The 11,033-nt window shown below is 41.5% G+C and overlaps 1 long non-coding RNA gene across 1 annotated transcript; it reads right to left on the bottom strand.

The window, feature by feature from the left end:
• Positions 1–6,822: 6,822 nt before the first annotated feature.
• On the bottom strand, positions 6,823–9,095 carry LOC135531428 (uncharacterized). Its single transcript, XR_010454003.1, has 3 exons — positions 8,779–9,095; positions 8,101–8,221; positions 6,823–7,300 (listed from the first exon to the last, which is right to left on the bottom strand). It is a non-coding gene; the product is annotated as an uncharacterized LOC135531428 (long non-coding RNA).
• Positions 9,096–11,033: the final 1,938 nt, after the last annotated feature.

Raw genomic sequence — 11,033 nt, 5'->3', positions numbered from 1 at the left:
AGTGTAAGAAGTTCTGCTGTGTCTAGCTTGTATTCGTGTTAACTCCTATGCAGAAACAATGGCACCTGTCTGTTATAGTGCAATAAACTAGTTTTGTGACTGGGGTCTTTGTAGAGCACCACAGAGAGGTCTTATGATCAACCACAGACACATCAACAGGTCCACTTCCTTCTTTAGACACAAAAAAGTATAGATTTTGCACCACCACAAGGCTGAAGGGTGCTTTATAACTGATTTTTAAATTTATTTTTTATTTCACTTTATTTAATTAGGCAAGTCAGTTAAGAACAAACTCTTATTTACAATGACGGCCTACCAAAAGGCCTCCTGTGGGGTTGGGGGCTGGGATTAAAAATATTAATAAATAAAATAAAATATAAGACAAAACACACATCACGACAAGAGAGACAACACAACACTACATAAAGATAGACCTAAGACAACAACATAGCATGGCAGCAACACATGACAACACAGCATGTTAGCAATACAACATGAAAACACATGGTAGCATTACCTGCAGATCTATACATTACGTCTCCGTAATCTAGCATGAGTAGGATGGTCATCTGAATCATGGTTAGTTTGGTAGCTGGGGTGAAAGAGGAGCGATTACGATTAACTTTAACCTGCAGCTTTGATATGTGTTGAGAGAAGGACAGTGTACCATCCAGCCATACTCCCATGTACTTGTATGATGTGACTACCTCAAGCTCTAAACCCTCAGTAGTAATCACACCTGTGGCGAGAGGGGCATTTCTCTTACCAAACCACATAGCCTTTGTTTTGGAGGAGTTCAGAACAAGGTTAAGGGAAGAGAAAGCTTGTTGGACACTAAGAAAGCTTTGTTGTAGAGTGTTTAACACAACATTCGGGGAGGGGCCAGCTGAGTATAAAATTGTATCATCTGCATATAAATGGATAAGAGAGCTTCCTACTGCTGGAGCTATGTTGTTTATGTAAATTGAGAAGAGCGGGGGGCCTAGGATCGAGCCTTAGGGTACACCCTTGGTGACAGGCAGTGGCTGAGACAGCAGATGTTCTGACTTTATACACTGCACTCTTTGAGAGAGGTAGTTAGCAAAGAGACACCAATACTCCTTAGCCGGCCCACAAGAATGGAATGGTCTACCGTATCAAAAGCTTTGGCCAAGTCAATAAAAATTGCAGCACAACATTGCTTAGAATCAAGGGCAATGGTGACATCATTGAGGACCTTTAAGGTTGCAATGACACATCCATAACCTGAGTGGAAACCAGTTTGCATACCAGAGAGAATACTATAGGCATCAAGAAAGCCGGAATAGGGTGAAATAGGAATAGGCCTGTAACAGTTAGGATCAGCTTGATCTCCCCTTTAAATAAAGGACAAACCGTGGCTGCCTTCCAAGCAATGGGAACCTCTCCAGAGAGCAGAGACAGGTTAAAAGGTCAGAGATGGGCTTGGCGATAATAGGGGCAGCAACCTTAAAAAAGAAAGGGTCTAAACCCTCTGACCCAGAAGTTTTTGGGGGTCAAGTTTAAGGAGCTCCTCTAGCACCTCGGACTCAGTGACCGCCTGCAGGGAGAAACTTTGTAGTGGGGATAGGAAAAAAGAGGGGCTAGTCGCATTAGAAAAGGTGAGAGATTAGGAAATGTTGGACGGGCGAGGAGGCATGGCTGAGTCAAATAGGAATCCCAACTTAATGAAGTGGTGATTATAGAGCTCAGCCATGTGCTTCATGACAGTAACAACCACATCATCAACTTTAAGGGACATGGGCAGCTGTGAGTAGGAGGGTTTATTCTTCAGGTCTTTAACTGTTTACAGAACGTCTTGGGGTTAGACCCACAGAGAGAGAACTGCTCCTTATAGTAACTAACTTTGGCCTTCCGGATAGCCTGAGTGCACTTATTTCTCATTTGCCTGAACGAGAGCCAGTCAACCTGAGCACATGTGTGCCAAGCCTTTCGCCAAATGCAATTCTTGAGGTGGGGTAACTCCGCAAGATCACGGTCGAACCAGGGGCTGAACCTGTTTTTAATTCTAATGTTCTTTATGGGGGCGTGTGTTTGTTAGCAATACCACTGACATATAAAAAAAAGAAGGTCCAAGTGTCTTCGACAGAGGGGATCAAGCTGATTCTATACCAATTTACAGAGGCCACGTCATGAAGGAAGACTTGCTCATTAAAGTTTTTTTACCAAGCGTCTATGACAAATCATGACAGGACGTTTCACTGAACAGCCATTACGAACACAGGCTGTAAAACAGTGATCACTAAGGTCCTTACTGAAAACACCAGACTGATACCTCTCGGGATTATTTGTGAGGATAACATTGAGCAAAGTATCCTTTTCTGGGTGTTTGGAGTCATACTTTGTGGGATTGTTAATAATCTGAGAAATATTTAGGGAGTCCCATTGCTTTAGGACTTGGTCAGGTGGTTTAGGCATGTCCCAGTTTAGGTCACCTAGCAGGATATTCAGACTTAGTGTAAGGGGGCCAGGAGAGAGCTTAGGCCATGTAGGGTACAGGCCAGTGCTTATGGAGGACGATAGCACCCAGCAACAGTCAACAAAGAGCTATTTGAAAGTTTAACGATAAAATCCAGCAACTCAAATTGTTTGGGGACAGTCTTGGTTGAGCACTGAAGGTGATCCTTGGAAAAGATTGCCACTCCCCCACCTTTGGAAGATCTGTCTTGACGAAAAAGTTTATAAAGAAAGGTTAACATCAGTATTTATAATCACAGGAATGACCAACCATCTGGATTTAAGGTGAACCCACACTTTCAATTGATCCATTTTAGGTAATAAGCTTCTAGTGTTAACGAGCTGAAAACCCAGGCTTTTACGAGAGCAGCAATCACCAAAGCAGATATCAGCAGGCAACGTGAGAAGGTGTCACACCCACTTGGGAGAAGCTTTTATTTCTGGAGAGGATTTCTTATAGAAAATGGCTTACATATTGCTAACAGGCCACATAGTCAATGTACCTGCTAGGCCAAGCCTAACTTAGTGAAGACCTTGATTCATCTCTGTCTTTACAGTTCCTGAAACATGTCTATGGCCACCCACTCAGTTACCAGTGACCTATTCTGCCACATCCCAGGGAATGGAGAGTGCTGAACCACCCCTCCTTAAATCCATAGTCATTGACAGTAAGATGTGTGAAAAATGTTGTTTGGTACTGAGATTTTCAATGTGTATTGATTCCTACGAACCAACTTTGTAAGAGCCTTGTGTCCTGATTCAACAGACACCTCCCCTGGTGAGTCATGTAAAGTTTCCTGATTCAACAGACACCTCCCCTGGTGAGTCATGTAAAGTTTCCTGATTCAACAGACACCTCCCCTGGTGAGTCATGTAAATCTCTTCCATTTCTCTCTTGCTCATTCTCTCTGTTGCTCAGTCAGACTCACACACGTGCAGTTACACCCATTTCTAACACTGTTTGTTGCAGGAATGATATGAGAGACGCATAACTTTTGAACAATATAATGTTTTATTGTATCTTTACACATACTTAAATTTTTGCATTATTTTTTTAAGACTGCCAAGCTGTCCTATATTGGGGTACCTCTGTGCTTATAATAAGTTGTTTGAATATTACAATGTGTATTAGGATTAAGCTAAACTTGACCATTTAAAGAGGAGTTCAGATCACCTCTTTCTTAAAATGCTTCAGATTGATGAGCAATGAATTAATGTCCCACTTCAAACATGCCTTTGCTACCACTTTTAGTAGATTCTGACTGTTAAATATATTTGCCTGTGTGTTACTGTTATATCCTACAAGCCCACATTATGGAAAACATATATTTGATGCTTACAGAAAGTGTCATGAAAAGCCAGAAGAGTCAGGAGGTTGATGTGTTTGGTGCCTTTTGGAAAGTCCTAAAATATGTCCCTGAGCCGTGTTGGAGAAGGACGCAAAGTATGTATATGATCAAGTTGCTCTTTTTTAAAGACGTCTCTAAGCTGTAACTGCCACAACATTATTCAACTAGTACCATGGAAATACTTTTAGCCAGCTGAGTACAACGTTTTTTCAAGAGTTTCCTCTTCTAGTTTGCTTATAAATATAAACTTGATAAAGTTGTAATGTGCTGATTGTCTTCACTTCATCTGACCCATCACACCACTCTTCAAGAGGATCACTACACTCCAGATCTGACCCATCACACCACTCTTCAAGAGGATCACTACGCTCCAGATCTGACCCATCACACAACTCTTCAAGAGGACCACTACGCTCCACATCTGACCCATCACACAACTCTTCAAGAGGATCACTATGCTCCAGATCTGACCCATCACACCACTCTTCAAGAGGACCACTATGCTCCAGATCTGACCCATCACACCACTCTTCAAGAGGATCACTACGCTCCACATCTGACCCATCACACCACTCTTCAAGAGGACCACTATGCTCCAGATCTGACAAATCACACCACTCTTCAAGAGGACAACTATGCTCCAGATCTGACCCATCACACCACTCTTCAAGAGGATCACTACGCTCCACATCTGACCCATCACACCACTCTTCAAGAGGACCACTATGCTCCAGATCTGACCCATCACACCACTCTTCAAGAGGATCATTACGCTCCACATCTGACCCATCACACCACTCTTCAAAAGAACCACTCTGCTCCAGATCTGACCCATCACACCACTCTTCAAAAGAACCACTCTGCTCCAGATCTGACCCATCACACCACTCTTCAAAAGAACCACTCTGCTCCAGATCTGACCCATCACACCACTCTTCAAGAGGACCACTATGCTCCAGATCTGACAAATCACACCACTCTTCAAGAGGACAACTCTGCTCCAGATCTGACCCATCACACCACTCTTCAAGAGGACCACTATGCTCCAGATCTGACCCATCACACCACTCTTCAAAGGTCCCTGATGAGGATCTGACCATCACACAGCTCTTCAAGAGGACCACTATGCTCCAGATTGCCTTCTGTGCTCAGAGGTCCCTGATGAGGATCTCGACCATCACACAGCTCTTCAAGAGGACCACTATGCTCCAGATTGCCTTCTGTGCTCAGAGGTCCCTGATGAGGATCTCGCCCATCACACAGCTCTTCAAGAGGACCACTATGCTCCAGATTGCCTTCTGTGCTCAGAGATCCCTGATGAGGATCTCGACCATCACACAGCTCTTCAAGAGGACCACTATGCTCCAGATTGCCTTCTGTGCTCAGAGATCCCTGATGAGGATCTCGCCCATCACACAGCTCTTCAAGAGGACCACTATGCTCCAGATTGCCTTCTGTGCTCAGATGTCCCTGATGAGGATCTCGCCCATCACACAGCTCTTATTAATAATCAATCAAATAAAACAATTGGCCTTTATTTCTATGCATGAGATTTCTGTGGGTGAATTATGAAACAATTATTTTATGCAGATGTATGAAAAATTGTTATGTATATTTGTTTTGCCATTGCTTGATCTATTTTAAACGTAAGAATATGTTGCAGATTAACTTTAATTGATGGGCCTCCCGAATGGCGCAGCGGTCTAAGGCTCTGCATCACAGTGCTAGAGGCGTCACTACAGATCAGGGTTTGTTCCTGGACTGTGTCTCAGCTGGCCGTGACAGGGAGACATGAGGAGGTGCACAATTGGCCCAGCATCGTCCGTGTTCGGGGAGGGTTTGGCCGGCCTGGATGTCCTTGTTCGATCTCGCGACTCCTTGTGACGGCCGGGCGCATGCATGCTGAATTTGGTCGCCAGCTGTACGGGTTGGTGCGGCTGGCTTCCTGGTTAAGCGAGCAGTGAGTCAAGAAGCAGTGCGGCTTGAAGGAGTCGTGCTTTGGAGGACGTACGGCTTTCGACCTTCACCTCTCCCGAGTCCGTACTGGAGTTGCAGCAATGGTACGAGACTAACAACTAATTGGATATCACGAAATTAGGGAGAGAAATGGGTAAAAAGTACTCCCAAATATTTGTTTATCTTTCACTGATGACTCTGGAAACATGTAAGGAAAAATGTTTTCAATATCCAACTTTATCCTCTGCAATACTTATTACAGTACACTCTCAGGGGGGAAAATGTGTTATTTGGCTGTCCCCATTGGAGAACCTTTGAAGAACCCTGTTTGGTTTCAGGTAGAACCCTTTTGGGTTCTATGTTGAACCCTTTCCACAGAGGGTTCTACGTGAAACTAAAACGGCTTCTCCCTAGAACCAAAAAGGGTTATTCTATCGGGACAGCTGAAGAACCCTTCTGGATTCCTTTTTTCTAAGAGTCTAAGCAATAAGCTGTAGTCAGCTGGTCATTACCAGGTGATGATGAGGTCTGAACTATGACCAGGAGGCTCCATAATATAGCACATAATATAGTGGTCAGAATTATGACCAGCTGGTCAGATAGAGGTCACAATTATGACCAACTGGTCGCTGGCGGGCAGAAAAATACATCATATTCTGGTCAGTAAAAGAATGTAATTTTTCAACCAGTTTGTGACCAGAATAAGATGTCATGAAAATACTTATTTTCAACCAGGTTTTGCCCACTGGTCATATGGGGGTTAGAAAAATACATGATATTCTGGTCAGTAAAACGACATTAAAAAAACATCATTTGTCAACCACTTTGCAACAGAGTAAAATGTCATACAAAGATGTCATAATGACGTCTTTTCAACCAGGTTTTGCCAACTGGGTAGGCTACCAGCATAAGTAGGCCTGTACTGTTGTTGTCATTTGTTTCCAAATATGTTGTCATTTGTTTCCAAATGTTTCAGAATTTGAGGTCAGTGCAGCATATTAAAAGGTAATTGAAATCAAACAATCTGTTTACATTTCTACAACCATTTGCAATAGTTTTTTATTTCAGAAATGGTCAGATACTGCAAATGTCACTGTAAAAGATTTAAACATTCTGCCAACACCTCCAGAGACATTTGATCAAGCTTACCATTTCTATTTGGAAACTACCATGGTATAATTACAATACTTCCAAAGTATACAGTGAAAAAAGGCGTTATTCTCACTATAAATGGTGAATGAAGGCCATTTTTCAGGCAGATTCTCACTCAGGCGCGCACAGGTTCAGGACGGGTCTGATTTATAGCGGAAACATGCATACGTATTGCATCCGCCCAAGTTGATGAATCTCAATGTGATTGTACGTGTGCGGTCTTTTCAGGTATGGAGCGCGCAGATATTTATTGTGAAATGTACGCAACTGTTGCAAATGGGGACCCAGCTGCTGTCATCTGACTAACAGGCAACAGCAAGCAGTGTTGTGGCACCTCGTTGACGGTTCCAGACACTTGTAGCTGTGTTCTGTTGAGCAAAAAAAGAACAAGATTGAATTAACATATAGCACCAACTGAAACATGTTTTACACAAGACACTTCCCAGAGCACAATGATTGTGTGCAGCGTATCTGGTTTTTTCCCCACACTCGTTTTTGACAGGAAATGAGACGTGAGAAGCCACAACAGTGCAGCTATTGGAAACTACTCACTGGTCACAGATGTCAGTTGAACATCTAGCCTAGTTTCGATTTACATTTTGGTTGAGTTGTCAACTAACGTGAATTCAACATTGCATTTGTGTGTTGAAATTAAGTGGAAACAACATTAATTCAACCAGTTTTTTCTCCGTGGGTAGTGATCAGTACAAACTCATTGAATCAGACTTAAAGTAGGTCAAGTAGCCTGTATTTTATACATGGTGTTTGGGTATTTAAAAATGTGTCAGTTTGATATAGAGCATTGCGTGTAAAGGGCTTACATAGAAACATTTCCAGAAGGACTAATTCGAGACAGAAAGGAGTTGGAACAATCAACTGTTATCATCCTATACAATGAATTACACTGAGCTAAAATAAATCCATCTCTGCCTTCCTTGTTGAGTGCTCCAATTACTTTCTGCCTCAAATTAGTCCTTTTGGATGTTTTTCTTGGTAAGCCTTTTCATGCTTTTCATCATTGTTGTACTCTATCCTCGTTGTAGATCTAATATGTATTTGAGAATGCACCATTTTTACTACGGTGCTTCCAAGTAATTATTCAAATACCATAAATCTGTCAAACACTCATTACAGCAACTCTTTGACCAATGTATTAATATCATCTGACCTGAGATGAATTTTCCTCATGATTACGCCACCAAACACCAGGACAGCTACACATGCTGCAACGCCTGTTATCATCCCCCAATAGAAGAGACGGTTGTCTGTGGCCTGTTGCACTTGGTGTCCTGAGCAAGGGGAAAATATATATCTTATATGTTTCTCTTCTGCCATCTTGTTCATTTACATTAAGCCAACGTGTTGTTGACAGTATCTACATTTTAAGACTTTATTACATGAACTGATGACAAAATCCAATATTGTGACTACAGAAATGCTCAGTTCTGTCAGATGTAACGTCTATGACAGACGTTACAAAACAAGAACACAAAACACTGACAGAACATCAAGGTAAGTGTAACAGAATAACTTTAGACCGTCCCCTCGCCCATACCAGGGACCCTCTGCACACATCAACAACTGACACCCACGAAGCATCGTTACCCATCGCTCCACAAAAGCCTCAGCCCTTGCAGAGCAAGGGGAACTACTACTTCAAAGTCTCAGCGCAAGCGACGTCACCGATTGAAACGCTATTTAGCGCGCACCACCGCTAACTAAGCTAGCTGTTTCACATCCGTTACATTACCACATGACAGGCATTCCACTAAATATGTGATGATAAGATATGCTGGGGTTCATTTTAAAATGATTGTGAACAATCCCATCAGACCAAAACACTTACCATTGACCGAAATATGTATGTTTATATCAGAATTGCCTTCATAATATGTACAATCACAGGTGTAGTTCCCTTCATCAGATGGTTGTATGTTGGTGATGTGTAGAAACACTCTGTCATTCTCTGTCTGCAGTGTGACTCTGGGGTCACAAGTGCTGTTGGTATGATTTGTCTCAACGTCGTGTGAAACTATACACTCTTGACCCTCATGTGTAACTCTATTTTTGTGACATACTACAGTACTGATGTCAGTGAGTGTTTGGTTTGGGCAGAGAAGAGTGGAATCTGCTCCTCCGGTCTCCAATGTTTTCTCTTGAGTCACTGTAAACAGGAAGAGAAACAGATTGTGAGTATATTATTTCATGAGATCGGTTTGATTGAGCATGAGTAGTTCTCATTAATAAAAAGTCCCATTTCAGTCTACAGAAATTACTATAGACCCAAATGGACGTTTTACAATGGTAGAAAGAAACCTGGCACAAGAAAAATACACTTTACTGAACTGTTAATGTCCAAATGAAGACGACCCAAAGTGAATTCATGACCGTATAGTAAAACTATCTCAACGTAACAGGACAATGATATGGGGGTTTAACTGTGTACGGGATGCAACTCTAGACAAGTCATCAACTAAACTAAATCCTCTTCCTAACATGTCTAAGGTATTAAACCACAATATCAAAGAGATGGGTCTGTGTGAACTGTGGGGATAGAAACATTCAACTGAAAGACAATACTCCTATTACTCTCACCTCCAAAACTCATATTCAAGAAGTTACTTTTTCATTGTAAACTTGGCTTTAATTGACTGTGTTTCTGAATGTAAATAGCTTCCTATAATAATAACGGACAATAGCCCATTGTCTTTCACGTTTAAGCTCAAACCTCCCATGCCAATAGCAGAGACATAGCGATCCAACACAATGTTTCTTGGAGATAAGGAGATTACCTCAACACACAGATAGACATGTTTTTGGAAATAAATGTAGGCAATGAAGTGTGCCCAACTGTAGTCTGGGAAGGTCTTAAATCGATACATGAGAGGTTGTATCATGTCTTACTCTTCACATTAGAAAAATTAGACCAATAAAGAATCAGAAATAATAGAACAGAAAATCCACGACTTAGAAAGAAAACACAGTTTAGATAGAAATGTTGACACCCTTCAACAGTTGAACACTTTTAAGCTTGAATATAACACAATAAACTCTCGATCTGCAGAGATTGCTGCCATAAAATCCAAGCAACAATATGTTGAGCATGGTGAAAGTGCAGGGGAAATGCTTGCTTGGTAAATTAAGAAAGAGTAATGTACCATCCATAGTATTCAAACACCAGATGGTCTAATTTTTCAATGGTTCCTTTGAAATTAGCTCAGTCTTTAAAACATTTTATGACAACCTGTATCAATCCCAAAACAAAAGTTGCAAGGAATATATAAACATTTTCCAATAAGGCCATTTGACCAATTATAAATGAACCAGAGAAAAGGAGTATGGAAAAAACATCACCCCAGGTGAACTGTTGAAGGGCATCTATAATCTACATATTGGGAAATCTCCTAGTAATAATGGATTCCCAGTGGAATGTTATAGACACCTTCATTCCAAATTACTAAGGCCTATATGCTCACAGCAGCTCTAGAGAAAAATGAACTTCCCCAGTCACCATGTTTGGCTACAATCACCCTACTTCAAAAGAAAGATAATGATCCACATGTGGATCCTTCTGCCCAGGATAACTTTTGAATGTAGATTACAAAAATCATTGCTGAAGTATTGGCTTTTCATTGGCATAGAAACAGTCATGTAAAAGTTAATTCACTCAGATCAAACAGGGTTTATAAGAAAAAGGATGTCCAGACAATCGCCACAGTTTTTTCAGTGTAATCTATCATACCACCATCAAATTCATGAGGTGGAAAGAAACAACATTGCCAGGCACCCTTCTATGTTATAACCCCACCTTACCTCCAGCATTTAGTGATGACGTCTTTAAGTCGTGTTCCAAAGGGGCATCATTCATTTAACATGTTTACTATGATGGATCTATACTGTCATTCAATCAATTACATTATCCAAGGCCGATTTCTTTCAGTTCTTACAACTCAGAAATCATATTCAGTCACTTCAACAGAATCTGGATGAACCTAAGGCATCTAGCATAGATTAAATACTGAAAGAAGCTGCTACGACAAATAAGTTGATTGCCAAGTTATATCAAGGGCTGATTGAAACTTTACCTGATGGTTCAGAACC

This window comes from Oncorhynchus masou, unplaced genomic scaffold, assembly GCF_036934945.1.
Source record: "Oncorhynchus masou masou isolate Uvic2021 unplaced genomic scaffold, UVic_Omas_1.1 unplaced_scaffold_1586, whole genome shotgun sequence".
NCBI classification, from domain to species: Eukaryota; Metazoa; Chordata; class Actinopteri; order Salmoniformes; family Salmonidae; genus Oncorhynchus; species Oncorhynchus masou.
This window is presented reverse-complemented; position numbering and strand designations above follow the sequence as displayed.